This window comes from Chinchilla lanigera, unplaced genomic scaffold (genome assembly GCF_000276665.1).
Source record: "Chinchilla lanigera isolate Chin_1 unplaced genomic scaffold, ChiLan1.0 scaffold00025, whole genome shotgun sequence".
Classification (NCBI taxonomy): Eukaryota; Metazoa; Chordata; class Mammalia; order Rodentia; family Chinchillidae; genus Chinchilla; species Chinchilla lanigera.
In genome coordinates, this window is record NW_004955426.1 from 12,573,723 (window position 1) to 12,591,265 (window position 17,543).

Here is a 17,543-nt window from a genome sequence, read left to right on the forward strand (position 1 = left end):
CCAGCCCCCTAGTCCATATTTCTTATGTGAATTCATATTTTATCGACATGCTAGTGTATTATTAGAATAGGTGCATACCTGTGTACACATTTGAAAAGAAATAAGGCACTGTTTTTTGATATCTAAAGGATATTTGTGCTACAGAAATACCAAAAGTTAATTGACTTCATGCCATTACCTGAATTTAAATCACTGAAAATAAAGTTAGTGACTGAGCAAGGACACGATAGATAGAGAAGCAAAGCTCTTGTTCAGTTAAAATTTGTCTGCAAGATATATAGCAACAAATATAACTGAGCCTATTTGTGGGTATTAAATAATTATTGATGATCATTGCTTTCCCAATACTGGAAGAAAATATACAATCTCAAAGCTTGGAGAGAGATTTATCTTGGCTCATATATTCAGTGGATTCCGTCATTGGTCACGTGGCTGTCAGGCAGAAGGACAGCTGGCCAGGCAGAAGCCCATGGCTTTTCATAGCCGGGAGGCAGAGAGAACAAGGTGGCTGGGTAAGAATGCATGGGCCCTAGGTGTTCTCCAAATGATCTGCCCCTTCTGACCAGAATCCACCTTTACGAGTGAGACATTGGAGCCACATTTTGAATTTAAACCATAAGTGTCAGGTTTTTCTATTAACTAATATTTGAAAATATGAAAGACATGATCATAAATAAATATTTACTTTAAATATGTAAAGTAAAACTTGCAAATTATTTACCTATTTTTGAGACTAACTTGAAGTGTTCCTGTACATATATATCATCCTTGCATGATGTTGGTACTGGTGTACAAATATGTAGTTACACATTGATTTCTATATAACATATAAAAAAATCTACGTATGTGCGTTCAACTTGTATACAGTCAATTACTCAGCTAATGTGTATTGAAAGAATGTATTATACATGTGCCTAAATATACATCATTTGCTTATGATTTTAGTGATTGAAAATCTTATAAGCATAAAGGACAGTTACAAGAAAAATTAAATATTTCCCCAGATATTATTTTATAAATAAATTATACATGCATAGCATGATGAAATGTGTTTTAAAATTTAAAATGTCCATTTATTCTTAGACAAGCAATGAGTAAAATCCATTAATAAATTTGGTCTGGGCTATTCTTTTGTGCATTTATTTTTTCCATATGAATTTTAAAAGGAACTTACTGAAGTCGTTGACTGATCATGATGCTATTTTGATCAGACTAGATGAATTTGCACAAAGTACTGAGTATTGATTTTTATACACTGCTAAGCTTTGAAGTAAGAGGTATGAGTGATCTCTCATTCAAATATTTTCATTTGCATTTTTGGCATTCAGCTAAATATACTGGGTATTGTGTGCCGATTTTAAAGCAGTGGTAGTTTTGTAGCAATTATTTTGACTTGGATTATCATCGTTTTTAACATTATTTTCAAGGACAGTCTTTTAAAGCACAATTCACACATCATTTAATTTATCTGTTTAACATGCACGATCCAGTGGCTTTGGTTTATTCAGTAATTCAACCACCACAAAATTTTATTTGAGAATATTTACATCACCCTAAAAAGAAAATCTATAACCTTTTGTAGTTAGATTGAGAGTTAATTCATTTAGTGATAAACATCTACGTTGACTCCTATATTGGCCTTTTCAAAAATTGCTGCAATAAAGTTGAGAATGAAAATATTTTTCATGATGATTTATTCCCCACATATACATGTCCAGTGTTGCAATTCGTGAGTTATCTGCTAATTTTTTTTATAATTTGAGGAATACCAATGATATTTTCCTTATGTATATAAAAACTACACTCCAAAACTCATAGATAAGATTTCCTTTTTCTTCCATCCTCAGACATTTATTATATTATGTCTTTTTATATAATTACCAATCTAACATATATAATATCTAAACAGGATTTGATTTTTCTTTCCAAGATGATGATTTATGTTGGATAATTTTTAAATATAAATTTGACCATATATATGTTTTCTTTTAAAAATTTTTAGTTACTTTGCCCATTTATTACTTCAATTATTTATTTTCTAACTCGTGTTGTTTAAATTTATTAATTTTTCAAATTAATTTTATTTGTATTTCTTGCAAATTCTGTAAATTCTTGCTGTTGGTTATTTCTTTTGTTGTACAAAATAGTTTTAACTTGATAATATTTGTTTGTTTTTTATTGTTTCACTTTCCTTTGCCTTTGATGTCGTATATAAGATCAGCACCAAGGCAAAAGTTCATTAAGTTTTTCTCAAATATTTTCTTCTAGTAACTTCATGCAATGTCATTTCGTTCAAATCTAATTATTTGAAGTCTTTAATTTATTTTGATTTTTCTATATAGCGAGAGATACAAATCTAATTTTATTCTTGTACATACGAGCATAAAAAGTCCTCATTTTATGTTTGGGGCACCTGTGCTGAAATTAGCTGGGGATTCATAGATATTTTTCTGGGAGCTCTATCCGATTCCACTGAACTCTGTATCTGTGTTTCTACTAGTGCCATGTTGTTTTGATTACTAGTGACTTGTATTTTATTTCAATGTCTGGAAATGTGATGACCCCAGCTTCACTATTTTTCTTAAGATTGCTTTGAATGGTAGTGATTTTTTGTGTTTCCATAAAATTTTAGGACTTTTTTCTATTACTGTGAAGAATATCATTTGTATTTTCCTATATGTTTCCTTGAGGCTGTATTTCCTTCAGCAAAATGGACATATTGACATTATTTACTTTTCTAATACATGAAAAGGAACATCTTTACATTTATTTTTGTGGATTTCAAATTTTTTCATCAATGTTGTATAATTTTTCAGTGTCAATATCATTCACATGTTCATTTGAGTTTATCAGTTTTGTTGCAACTGCAATTGAGATTGTTTTGATTTCTTTTTTGGACAGTTTGTTGTTAGTGAATACAAACTCAACAAATTCTTGTATGTTGATTTTGCATCTTGCAACTTTATAAAACTCATTTATTAAATATTTTTCTGGCAATTTAAGAATTTCTGTAAGTTCATATCATCTGAAAAAAATAATAATTTAACTTGTCTTTTTTCCAATTTGGATGCCGTTTATTTACTTCACTTGCCCAATGGCCCTGGCTAGGACTTTTAGGACTTTGTTAAATACAAAAAGTGTGATCAAACAGTCTTTATTATCTCACATTTTTGGTGAAATGCTTCCTACTTCCCCCACTCAGTGTGATGTTGGGAGTTTGTCATAGATAGTTTTTGCAATATTAAGATATATTTATTTGATATCTTTTTTGATGATTGTTATAAAAGGGGAAATATTGTCATTATTATTTTTGCTACTTTTCTCTTTTTACTAAATATATAGATCATGGTCATATATTACAGGCTGTATAATACAAAATGTATATTTTGATGTCAAAATTGTAAATAAGGACAGGATTCTGAATTTAAATACTCACATTTACTTTTGAGTTTTATAGTTTTCAATGATTTTGTGTTATCTTTCCTCAGATTTTGGTATAAATCTTTTCACTTCTAAAAATAGCTATGCTGAGTACAATATTTTTTGGTTGGCTTTTTTTTCCTCTACAATTTGAATATACCACATTACATTTTTCTTGCCTATGAAGTTTCTGATAAGAAGAATATTACTGACCTCAACAGAATTGCTTGTAATTTATTTTTTTTTCCTCTGTTTTCAGGAACTTTATTTTTGAGTTTTCTCAGGGAGATTATAGTATGTGTCGGTAGTTTTAAAAATTTGATTGAGCCAAGAGTATTGATGCGCTCTTCTAATCCCAGCACTTGGGAGTCTGAGGCAGGAAGCTCTTTGTGAGTTCGAGACCAGGCTGGTCTACAAAGTGAGCTCAAGGCCAGCCTGAACTGCCTAGCGAGCCCCTGTCTCAAAAAGGAAAAAATAAATGATTGATTGAAATTGGAAACTTTGACTTTTCACTTTCTGGACATTTATCTCTTTGTCTAGGATTGAAGATTTTTCTGCTGTTATATCTTGAATCTGCCTCTCTTCCTGTTCACCTTTTCTGGCTCCCAATGAAATACTGATGATTCTTAAAGACTGATCTGCTTTTTTTGATATTGTTCCACAAATCTTTTAACCTTTCTTCATTCCTCTTCATTTTTTCTATTGTATTTTCTAATAAACTATTTTGAATTCACAGATTGTTTGTTTTGCTTCATTAATTCTGCTATTGTTGCTTTCTATTGCTTTTTAAATTTTCCCCTGTATTTCCCAGTTTCACAAATTCTGTTTGATTTTCACTATTTCAATCTGTTGTTTAAATTTCTGTGCTATATACCTGTGTTATTCCTGTGTATTTTCTTGAGATTTGCTGAGCTTCAAAATAGCTATAGTAAGTTATTTGTCAGGTAGGCTACATACCTCCATATATTCAGGGTCAGTCACTGGCACCTTGATTTTCATTTTCATTGTTTTGTTTCATTTTTAGTGCTGTCCTGTTTACCTGATTGTTTTAAATCCTTGTGGTATTACAGTGTGGCTTTGTCTGGGCATCAACAGTAATGTTATTCAGAAATCTAGACTAGCCTGGGGATTTAGCTCAGCGACAAAAGCGCCTGCCTGGCAAGCGCAAGGTTGTGAGTTCGGTTCCTGGTACCGGTGAAAAACCAAAAAAAAAAAAAAAGAAAGAAATCTAGACTAATTTTTTTGTTGTTGTTGTAAGTCTCATAACCACTACAGTTGTTGGCCTTAGAGGCAGTACCCTAAGGTCAGGGTCCTCACAGCAGACTGCATCAGGCTGGACTTCCTTATTTGCAGAAGCTGGTTTTCTGCTGTTTTGGAATACTACACCTGACCACTAAAGGCTTCTAGTCACTGTGGGTTATTCTTATAGCCACTATTGTAGTTAGCCTCCAGTAATGTAGGTCAGAACTCACACCTGACTCCTTTGGCTGTAGGTTCTCATCAAGTGCGGGGTGAATGAAGACCCTGAATAGGGATTGTATGTCACTGTGTTTTTTACTGGGGGTGTAATTTTTACTGAGGCTGAATATTGGGTCCCAATGCAAAATTGCTGCTTATGATTCCATTTTTTACCGAAATGGATCCACAAATTGTGTTTCATGAGGCTAGGGAGGGAATGGCATGCACAATGTAAGTTTTTGTTTCCTACACTTTTCAGTGTGTCATCTATTATTCCATAATAAGTTATCATGATTTCTTACATAGTTTCCTTTACTAAGGTGAAATATTTTCATATTAAGAAAAGTTGCTCAAATTAATGTTTATGTGGAAGGATGATGGCTTGTGAGTCTGTTTCAACCACTTTCCTCATCTCTTTTCATATTGTTTCGAATAATGTAAAAATGTATCATATTTTTAAAATTATTAATATCTGTTGTATGTACATGAAACATAACTATGTTGACCTTTGATCTGCCTATATGATTGCAACCTCCTGATTTAAATTTTATAACATCTATTTTCTCATTTAATTCTCCTAAAGTTTTCCGAAAAGGAATTTTATTGTGTATTCATATTACCAATTTCTTTATTATATGTTTTATAGAAGATGAAGTGGACCTTTATTAAGCACAGCACATTGTTTTTGAATTTATTTTCAATATAAAATTTCTTTTTTTTTTTTTTTTTGGTTTTTCTCCGGTACCAGGAACCGAACTCACGACCTTGCGCTTGCCAAGCAGGCGCTTTGCCGCTGAGCTAAATCCCCAGCCCCGATTTTCAATATAAAATTTCTTTTAAGAGAGTTTGTGTAGCTTTATCATTTTCCGAGTTATTCTTAAGGGTTTTGCAAAATTTTCTTAAGACACACTTCAAATTCCAAAGTACGCACCTGAATTGCTTGATCTAATCCTAATTTGTCTTGAGAAGTTATTAAAATGGTATTTATACAATTTTATGCACATCTATACTATTTTCAAAAAGAGTTTATTGTATTTTGTTAGTTAGGTGAATATACTGTGGAATGATAGCAGAAAACAATAAAACAGTGTCATATTAGTCTTTTCAAAACCATTCATATGGTGCATTCATCTTTAATACTATGTGTTTTTATGGACAACTGACATAAAATTATAGTTTTTAAATGAACTTCCTTAACTTAGACATCACTTTAATATATTGCTACCTTCATACCCAAAATTGAACACCAGTATTTCTTATTCACATTTATTTTACTCAATTTTATTTGCAGCTAAAAGAATAATATGGTTTTCTTCATAGTATAGCGAGAACTCAGATTCAGACCCTAGAATAATTTTATAAAATAACTGTTCTAGGTGTCAGACCATGTGAAGTTTTATAGATGGCTTTACACAGTCCTGCATCAGTTGTTTTATATAAATTCATTTCAGAATCTAAATTTGTTCTAGAAATTATTCCTATCTACTGGCCTACGCACTTCATTGCTATTAATTTTTTTACTTATAACATGAATACTCTAAAAACTTATTTCTACTGATGAAAAAACACAAGTAGAAAATTTCAAAGGGCATTCACAGCATAGGGACTTTAAGCACATTTTCACTTTCAAGGAAATATTATGAATTCTTTTGAATACATTCTTATTTATCTCAAATTAGTCTAAAAATTATCTTTTAGTGGGTAGCTATGAAAAGGTCACATATTTTTTCACAAATCTGGATGATGGAAAATGCAACCAAGGCAAACAAAATACTTAGTTTCTGGAAATATCTCTCTGGCATGATGACAGCCTCCTCATGTCTGTGTTCTCATATGGGGGAGGAAAGAGGGAAATAGAGAAAGGTAGAGAACGGGTAGAGAGACAGAGAGACAGAGATGAGAGAATCCATATTCTACTGTCAGTTTTTTTTTTTTTTATAAGTACTCTGGGGTCATGAGGATTCTACCTTATTAACTTTGTTAAGTCTAGTTACCTCTCAAAACCCTTATCTCAAATTACTATTACATCAGACCAGTATACACATTTTTGGAAAAATACAGTGAAACTGCTAAATAAAACCTTTATTTTTCACAATTCTAAATGTCATTTTGAGACTTTTAAAACTAAATATATATAACTCATCATGAAACAACAACTTGCATATTAATGGGTAGTAGTATGTCATATTTGGTATGTAGCTTAATGTATAAATCATTTTCAATATTTATTTACTCGAATATTTATTATTGCTGTGGATAAGCTTAATTGTTTCATCTTGCTTTGCTTGAGAATTACTAAAGAAGGTGTGACTGGGTAGGTGATGGAAGCATGGCCTCGAATCATATATCTGGTCGCTGTGCCTTTCTCCTTGTTAGTGTTCTCCTGGTCTGGTTTTGTTTGCAATGAAATAAACAGTTTTGCTCCACCATGCCCTCCTACTGGATGTTCCTGCCTTGGATCCCACTCACAGTCGACTGAATCAAGTGAAATAATGAGGTAAATCAAACTTCTCTTCCTTTAAATTGCAGGTGTTGAGTATTGTATACTATGTCCCAGCAACATTGAACATGTTCAAAGTACTTTCCTGTTATCTTCTGCAATACTATGTAAGGGTTTCTTACTTTTATTAAACTGTAACTTAGCAACTATTGAAAATATTTATGTATTCTTTCTTCCCTCCAAGCTTTCCCTTGGAAAGGGCATATGTGATTTCCTAATTCAAAGTCAGTGGCCTAGTCAGCCTTGCAGAATTCTGCCCCTTTGTGCCGAATCACAATGAAAGGACCAGCCCAAGATTCCTATACTATGCCTGCAGAGAGCAAAGCTACACAAATTTGTCACACTCGACTGGCCTGTTTATTTTCTTTGGTACAAGTCTGTTACAGAAACATCATCCACAGATACACCTGGAGAAGAGAGCCATTTAGATTTTCCCAGTATAAGGTTTCATCAGCTAAGGACCAAGTCCTGTGGTTACTACCCTGTCTTATCACCAACAAATGGGGTGTTGTTCCACCCTCTGCTGTCCAAGGCTGGAGAACATTGGTAAATGTAGGCTCTTAGCTATCATGGCTGATGCTAAATTGTGTCATGCCTGAGGTTTATGATCACAAGGCCATATGGTCGTAGTCTTAGGGTTATACCTAGGCTCATAGCACAGCTAAATGTGATGCAGGTTATAATACCATTGCCTCATCATTGAGCACAAGCACTGTTGATCAGGAACATGTTTAGATTACCCATTACAAACACTCACCTAGGGATACCTATGCTGCCCAAGGTCAGGGCATGGGTGGTAGAGGCAGTCTATAGGCTCCCACGCTAACTTGCACTGTGTTTGGGGCTTTCAATCAGAGAAATCTGAAGTCTTCACAGGGAGTGTGGCCAGCACCATTCTAATGCTGGCAGTGAGGCAGGCTGAAGTTGGAGTCTCTCTAACTTGCATTCTGAAACCTGCCTGATGGCAGCAAAGTTCTAAAAGCTCAGGTTATGAACTCTTGTCTTATCACAGAGGCTTTTTTTTCTGCTTTTGTCTTGGTTGCTTTTCTGTCATTGCAGAGACAAAATACTTAGCACCCAAAATTAAGGAAGGTAATGTTTATGTAGCTCACAGTTTGTGGAGGTTTTAGTCCGTACTAGGCTGGCTCCAAGGCAGGTGGCACATGGCAGCGGGCGATAGTTCATGGTGGCAGAAAACAGCAAAAGCAAGAAGAGCAGAAGGGAGGAGGATCAGCAGGCAGCCTCTTTCACTCCCTTACATTGCATGCAAACTATCCACCCCAGGGCAACTGTAGCTCTCACACCCATAATCCCAGCACTGGACCATGAATCAATCACACACTCTAGAAGCCCACCCCATGACTGCATGAGGCTTTGGGGGAAAATCTAGAAACAACCATAACAGCCTTTTATAAGATATTATCACAGAAGCATGGATTCTGAGCTCAAAAGAAAAGCCCAGAGCCAGCTTTCATGCTTTGCACCCCAGCAGGTGGAGTCTTGCCCTTTCTCTGCCCTGTGAGTTTGGGGTGGGTTTGATGGAGACAGTCAGCCTCCTGGATAATGCAGTCCCAATATGGCACTCCACAAATATTAGTCTTGGGAAAGTGTCATTGGACTTTGCTTGGCAGTAAGTTTTGATATGACATGCCCTGTCCCAGGCTTCAAGCCTAAAACCTCCCAGTGGTTTTATAAATGTCTTCCAATGGCCCAGGTGCTAAGGTTTGATTATTAGTCTGTAGAATTATTAGAAACAGTAAGTCTTTAGGAAGTGGGACAAAGTGGCCAGAATTTAGTTTTCTGGGTGCATGTCCATGAAAGGGATATTGAAAATTCTCCCCTTGTCTGTTTCTTTTGGATTCTGTCTGTAAGGTGAGCAGTTTTATCATATTCACAGTCTCAAAGTGATGGAGTTAATTGAACATAGATGAAAAATCTGAAAATGCTATCCAAAGTAAGCCATTTTTCTTCGTGAGTTAATTATTCCAGTTATTTTGTTACAGGAACACAAGTCCCTGGACTGAGTTTCCTCTCCTACCTTTGTCTCTCTTGCTTGGAGTTGTAGGAAGGGTGATTCCAGCAAACTTCTAGGTAGGTTCCTACCTACCTAGTACAAAGCATCTTTCCTTGGAATTATATGAAAACCAGGCACTATGTGATCTCACTTGGTTCCTTAGCTCTTGTGAAAGGAGCTCTGTGCAAGAAAGTGAATCATCACCTCAATGGGCATAACAGTGTGGAGCCAACTGCAGGACGATGCTACTCATAAGCCATCGCTCTCCACCTCCTCCTTATGGATTAGTCATAAGTGATAATTTAGGATTTTTATTTATATTTACATTTATATTTTAGAAATGATAAAAATATATTTCTAAAATAATGTTCTACTATATAATAAGACATTTAGCACTTTTAATAAAATCAGTATTGTCTTAGTTATTTTTCTCTTTACTGAGACAAAATGCCAACACCCAAAGTTAAAGGAGGAAAGTCTTATTTTGGCTCATGGTTTGTAGAGGTTTCAGTACATAGTCAGCCTGCTCTAAGGCAGGGTGGCGTGGCAGAGGACTATCACAAGGGAGAAACAGATCATAGTGGGCAGAAGGCAAAAGGCAGCAAAGCAGCAAGCAGTTGGTAACAGCAACATCCCTCTTTCTGTCCTTTATATTCTCTCTAGCCAACACATCCTTATGGTGGATGACACTCACACCAAGGCCGAGTATTCCCATTATGCACACCCAGAACTAGGACAATACAATCAGTGGATTAATTTAGTAATCACACACCCTTAATCCCAGCATCTCACAGTAGTTTCAGCCACCTCTGAAAAGCCCCTCTTTTAACTGCATAAGACTTTGGACTTTACCTCAGCCAGCTGTCTATGTGATTCTTCTATCCACCTCCTCGGTGGTTCTTCAGGCCTGAACATTTATGCGAGATCATAACAGTGGTTGTAAGAGTAACTCAATAGTTTCTGAAAGGATGAAATTACTTAGTCTAGATTACTAGAAAATAAAGAGGAGGAAGTTTTGTGCAGGATGATGGTGAGAGATACACAAAGATTTAACAGCTTCTAAGAAATGTTGTCTGTGACCACTTGGTGGTTCAAGTCTGTCATAAAAAGAAACAAGCATATCTCTAAATAATGAAAATTAGCAGACTTTAGCCCGCCCTAGCTAACAAATGCAAATCTGTTGAAGAACAATTTGATCATCCCGTTAGCCAAGTACTCACTTCCAGCAGGAAAAATCTAATCGGGGTGAAGTCTCATTATCCACAACTCCAGTAAATCTTGCTTTTTAGTAGTGTTAGTATTTTCAATACTTGGCTCAGTCTCATTTCTACTATGATTGTATCGAGAGAAGGAGAGAGACAGACAGACAGACAGACAGACACACACACACACACACAGAGAGAGAGAGAGAGAGAGAGAGAGAGAGAGAGAGAGAGAGAGAGAGAGAGAGAGAATGGGGAAGGCAAATACAAGACACAAGAAAAGCAACCATGTGGAAAAATGCAGGAAGAGTAACAAATAAGTGGACCAAAAAAAGAGTGATATTTACATTCAATCTTTACATGTCTTTGTGGCATCAGAGCAACCTAAAATCATTTGAAATGAAATTTAAATTACAATCATTTTGGACACTTTCATAAATAAGCAACTATCTAACTACTGTGTCTTTAGTACTTCTGTCAATTCAAATCAGATTGTCATATCTTTTAACTATGTAGATGATTTTCTATTAGAGACATAAAAGAATTTATTGAACAGAATTTTATTTTATTTTATTTTTATTTATTTATTTATTTATTTTTGGTTTTTCTCCGGTACCAGGAACCGAACTCACGACCTTGCGCTTGCCAGGCAGGCGCTTTGCCGCTGACCTAAATCCCCAGCCCCTGAACAGAATTTTAAAAATACACACTCAGAAAGAAGTGTAGATCCGCAAAAGGAGAGGGGTGCCAAGTTATAATAATCCTAAATTAGCTGTTATACTTGTCAATTGTGGATTTTTTAATAAGTACATTCTAGATTAGTACATATATACTGTTTGGTATGACTAGGAAAGGTAAAGAGTTGTACGTGTATGCATATATGCATATTATTAAAAGATAAGTGCTACTAGGAGGCTGAAACACAGAGATTTTAAGTAAATTCTCCAATTTCTCAGAGCAAGCAGATTGGAATCCCAAGTACTCTTATCTGAAATCAATTATAAGCATTACTTTTTCTACAAAGTTGAAGCTATTGCCCTTACCATAAAATTTTAAAAATATCAAGCTTTTCACAATAATGCTTTGTAGTATTTTCATCTTTTTGCTTTAATAAAAATACTTAGTATCAAACACATATGTGAAAGATGTTGGATTTCAAAAGTTTAACAGTTTATCTTCAAAACAGTTTTTCCTGACATATCATTAGATGATAGGAAACAAACACACTGGGATGAGAATGCGATACTCTGGGTCAGAGGGATTCTTAGTACAATTGAAGTCAGTAAAGCTATAATGGAATTAATTTCCTTGGCAAACATTAATTGAATGAATATAACCTCTGGCAAGTTAAGACATTTTGAAAGAAGAAAGCTTCAGATCTGCCGTGATTGGAAATTAGTCGATGTAGCATGAAAGGCAAACTAGCAGTTTTATTATAGCACAACTGGGAATGGAGAAGCATTTTAGAAAGTGATCATTTCAATTGAAAGTGAGTTTTCAAAAGATAAATACCCCTGGGATACTGCAAAAGAAGCCCAGTGAAATGATTATTAAGCATACCAACCATGACTGGTGATTTTATTCCTAATACAGACTGCTTCCAGAGAATTACAATGAAAGCTGGCAGAACCTCGTGTAAAAATATATCCTTTTATAACAAGAAAAATATGAGAGAAACAAATAAGTATTCAGAAAGGCATTCAGTACTTGTTGTCAAATCTTTAAAACAAATTTATTAAATCAAACAGTAACAGGGCAAGATCCTGTGTTTGATTCCGAGTAATAACAAAGAAAGACAGCAATAGACAAAATATAATTTATTTAAAAATTCATGACTGCATGCTGATCTATATGTTTTACTTAAAATTAAAGCTTGGTAAAATACTAAAATAACCTAATCAATTTGAACTGCAGTGTAAAAATTCTATGTTTTCAAAAAAATACCTTAAAAGCAAACTCAATACAAGTTAATATGATGTAAAACCATAAATAATAATAAATCATATTTAATATTGCTATTAGTGAATACCATGAATTTTACTGACCCTATGTCTATATTCATTATATTGACCATATTCAAGATATTGATGGTGCAGCTTTAGTGCTTAATACATATATATACTTCAATAGTTATGTAAATGCATAATATCATACTTTGCATTTTTCAAAATTGCTGTAAATTTTTGTAAAAATTTTAATTATTCTATATCTTAGTTTACAGAACATATGAAAAATGGAGAAAATTAGTCATACAGTGTCAGATTAAATTATAAATATACAAGATGATTTTGTGTTATTTTGTAAATGTATGTATTTGTTATTGTTTCTGTTCTTTTATATTTAAAATAAGAAAATAAATTTTAAATATATTTCTATATATTCCAAGAACATTATTCAAATATAAGTGAGGGATTAAAATATATGTCATATAACTGGACCCTGTAAATGTATTGATTCTTATGCTCATAAGTGTAATTACCTATTACACAAACTAATTCCATGTTAAGGATAAATCTTTAAACATAGACAGCATATTCTATTTCCCTGCATTGCTTTGTAGCAGGTGTTAAAAATTCACCAGCTGTATTTCCTCATTTGCAGTATTTCAGTGTATGCTGTACTTACTTATGACTGCAAACATCTGGTCTTTTTGCCTGAAGCTTTCTCTGATTTTAGTAGTATGCTTTACCTCCCAAAGTCAGACAGGAAGAGCCAGGGAAATACTTTCCCCAGGAAACAGTCTTCAACCAATGACTGATGATAGTACTTGTATAAATACCCCAGTAGTTGTCCCTTGAGGCAGAAAGTAACTCTTAGATGTATACTCTGAACTGACTTTTGAAATTTTCTCAAAAAATATAAGCACAAGTAACCCAGAATGGTAGCTGTATTTTAGTGTTCATTTTATTACCCACTTTTTTCCCTGTATCTTTTCTACCAAACCCCACACTCTAGGTACTACATTTTCATTTTCTTAATATTTTCAACAAATCTTCATGTCAAACAGTCCTTGAAAACCTAAACTTGGACATACCTTCTGACTACATTCCAACTTACAGTAATATAATTGTCTGAGCTAAAACCTAGACTATTCAAAAGAAATCTAATTGTAAAGTGATAATCATAACTGAGGCTTAATCTCGACACATATGACATTAACAAGATAAATACCCCCTAAAACAAAAGACCCAATCAAGAAATGGGCAACATAAATGAATAGACACTTCTCAGAAGAAGTACAAATAGCTAATGAATGAATGAATGAAAAAAATGTTCAATACCTCTGATCATTACAAAAATGCAAATTGATAGAACATACAAGCTTAAATATTGCATCGTTTTTCTTATATGGGAAAGTCATAGTATGGATTAATTAAAAAGGAAAATAAAAGAGAAATAATAGTGAATATAAAGCTAGATTTTTTGCAATTGGGATGAGAATCATTCGATAGAAGGGTGGGGGAAGGGGAAAGGGAAGGGGACATAAAAGTATTAAGATGTGTTGTGTACATGTACCAATTTTCCACAATGAGTGTAACTCTTATGTACTATGAACAGGTAGTAATAAATAATGTTAAAAAATAATACCTCTAGTACTTGAATCCCAACACTTACTATATCTTTTGTTCGAGTTCAGTTTTGACTGTATATTTTCAGTAAGAGGTATCTGCTAAACAGTTTATATTTAGGAGAAATATATATTATATATATATATATATATATATACATACATATACATATATATATATATAGTAATTTCAAATCGATGTGATTTTTGTATTGATGAAATTGAATGCATACAATAAATGAAAGGTAATCACTCACTTTTATTGTTGTTAGTATTCTTCTAGAGTCTGAAGGGATATACTTACCCTTGAATCGGAGCAGAGTTTTGTTTTTGTTTTTTGGTTTTTTTTTTTGTTTTGTTTTTTTCTCCGGTACCGGGAACCGAACTCACGACCTTGCGCTTGCCAGACAGGCGTTTTGCCGCTGAGCTAAATCCCCAGCCCCTCGGAGCAGAGTTTTAACTAAGTGAAAATGGCATCTCTAGTCTGCTCTCTAGAGCCTAAGCAATGTGCTACAAGGAAGTAGTAGTAACCCATGAAGAAATTCATAGATGAACCTTTTCCTTGACCTACTAGGAGAGATAACTCACAACCAGCTGCCAGCCATATAGGGAAGAAGACTTAATAAGTAGAGATGAGGTGCTAGGCCAGTTGTGTTTACCATGCCTGGAATACAGACAGACTGTCCAATGGACTTGAATCAATAGCTCACAAAGTAACTAGTAAAAATGCATTTTGTAAGCCATACTTTTATAGCATTTTGTTCAATATAGTATAATGTTCAATGATAGTTCATCAAATATGCAGGACTGTTCGTAGTGTACCTGATGTGTATATATCACCTGATGTATAAATATCAGTTTTCAAAATCATAGGTACCCTGACAAGCAAAACTACTAACAAAATTGTACTCTTGGTAGTTTTAGTGCATATTCATAAATTGCATTGATAAGGTGCATCTAAGTAAGAAACTGTGAAGTATATATTCCATACAGTTTTATTTAAATAGAAGAAAATACCATGGAATAAAGCAATAACGAATCTTCAATTTTCTTTTAGGTGGTTACATATGAGAAGTAACTATAGTAATCAGATGAAGGCTGCGTTGGTAATAATGTCATTTTATAATTAATAAAGTAACACCTGACATGCACTAATCAACTACTGTGCAATTTGAATTTTCCCTAAAAATATATCTAGTCATTAAATCAAACATGCTTAAGTAGATATTATTAATATGAGTGAGAAAAACTGATTTCCACATGATAATTTGCTCTAATCAAAAGTAGTAAGCAAAATGCATGATATTTGTGTCTAAAATCCCTGTGACCACAGTTTTGGATACATTCCCAGGCATGACAGGTGTCTTTACCTTTACATATGTGGCTTATGAAAAGACTGGTCATTCTCACATCACTTATCCATCATATGGTATCTGTATGGATTCTTAATCATTGTTTTTTTCTTCACACGGAAATTTGTTGTCTGTCAGGGCAAAATTTCATATGTAATTTCCCCAGCAACTACAAGAAATCCTAAAAATTTAAAACATTATATATATAATATGCACATGCATGTGTTTAAGTCTTTTCAGGTTTATAATTTCCTTTTAAGACAATCATCATCAGTTTTAATATGCTTCAGTAGTTCAACCTTCTTTTTCACTGTTCTTTCTTTCCCTACTGCCTCTACCTCACACATTTTAGTTTCCTTTGTATTTCAACAGGTTACTCTTTCCCTCAAGAACTCCTTTGCTTCCTTGGATTCTCATTACTTACTTTATCTCATGTCAAAGTTTGCTTTTCAAAGTAACCCTCAGTAATCTCTCAGACTTGGTTACTTCCTCATGTAAGATTTTTGACGGTAGTGATTTCCCAAATTCTCAATTTACTTTTCATGGTACATTCCACTAGATTTTAAGTTCCTAATTCAAGGAAAAAATAACAGTAAAAACTTGATATCGAATAAAAATATAATAAAATTTTCAACCAATCATAGACTTGCTCACTGATGGCTCTGCTGTATTCTAAAATTAAAGATTTTCTTGAATCTGTGGGAAAATTTTGTCAGGATTTTTATGTCAAAGTGGTAATAATTAATAAAGTTTAGAAGGCAAAGGGGTGGGTAGCTGGAAAACATTAAGATTTTATTATTAATGATCTAAAAATTGGCTTCATTTCTCTTTTTATTAAACATGGGTACCTTACAATAAAAGCAACACTTCAAGTAATAATTTACCAATTTCTGTTCATTAAGAGGGTTTCTGCAGGCCACCAGCTAAGAACCTGCTCCCGGGCTGTGAGCTCTGCCAGGACGTCCTCTGCCAAGGCAAGACCAAGCTGACATCCCAAAGGGGTACTTTTCTCAGTTCTTTATCATCTCTGTGCTGTGGAATGGCTTCCTACTTTGGTCCCTTACTCACTCTGTGTTCCTGGGAATGCTTTTTCCAAACTGGCTTCATGATCTGCTCAGAACTCTTAGGGCGACACAGTCCTGAGGTGATGAGCTGGCACTTTCTGCCTTCTTAGTACTCCTATTCCTGTGGCTTCACAGCTGGGGCAGACTCTTTCAGTGCTTCTGTCTCAGTGTCTTCTCCAATGCCGTGATCCACATCCTGCAGTACTGTTTCGGCCTTGTCTACTACGTCCTCGTCGGCCTAACTGTGCTGAGTCAAGCGCCCATGGATGGCAACAATGTGTATGGAATAGGGAAAAATCCATTGATGCAAGCATGGTGGTTCCACATCCTTGGGACGATGATGTTTATCTGGTCATCTGTCCACCAGTATAAGCACCATGTCATTCTTGGCAACCTCAGGAAAAATAAAGCATGAATTGTCATTCACTGCAACCACGGATCCATTTTGGAGAGTGGTTTGAACATGTTTCTTCCCCTAATTACTTAGCCGAGCTGATGATCTACATTTCCATGGATGTCACTTTCGGCTTCCACAATTCAACTTGGTGGCTGGTGGTGATATACGTCTTCTTCAACCAGGCTTTTTCTGCTTTCCTCAACCACAGATTCTACCAAGCAAATTTGTCTCCTACCCAAAGCATAGGAAAGCTTTCCTCCCTTTTTAAAGATAACCTCAGTCATAAAGAATGCCTGCTAGATGGCAGTGTGAAGTCAGAAACTAAAGTGCAATGTCTGCAGGACTGGCTGAAATTCTCTGCTCCACTTTTACATCAAAAAGAATTTCATCACATACACAGAACAAGGCCCCTCCAGAAGATGACTCTTCAGAATGTCTTCAAAGAAGAAATGCTTCTGGCAGAGCTGTGGTTCACTGTCTGCTTTCTGCAATACCTTATAAAGCCAGCCAAGCGAGCACAAGTAGATAAGACTTCTCCAGACTGCCTCCCAAGGACATTAAGCACGAG

General features: G+C 34.6%; 1 pseudogene; it reads left to right on the top strand.

The window, feature by feature from the left end:
* Positions 1-15,515: 15,515 nt before the first annotated feature.
* LOC102007037 lies at positions 15,516-17,243 on the top strand (annotated as a pseudogene).
* Positions 17,244-17,543: the final 300 nt, after the last annotated feature.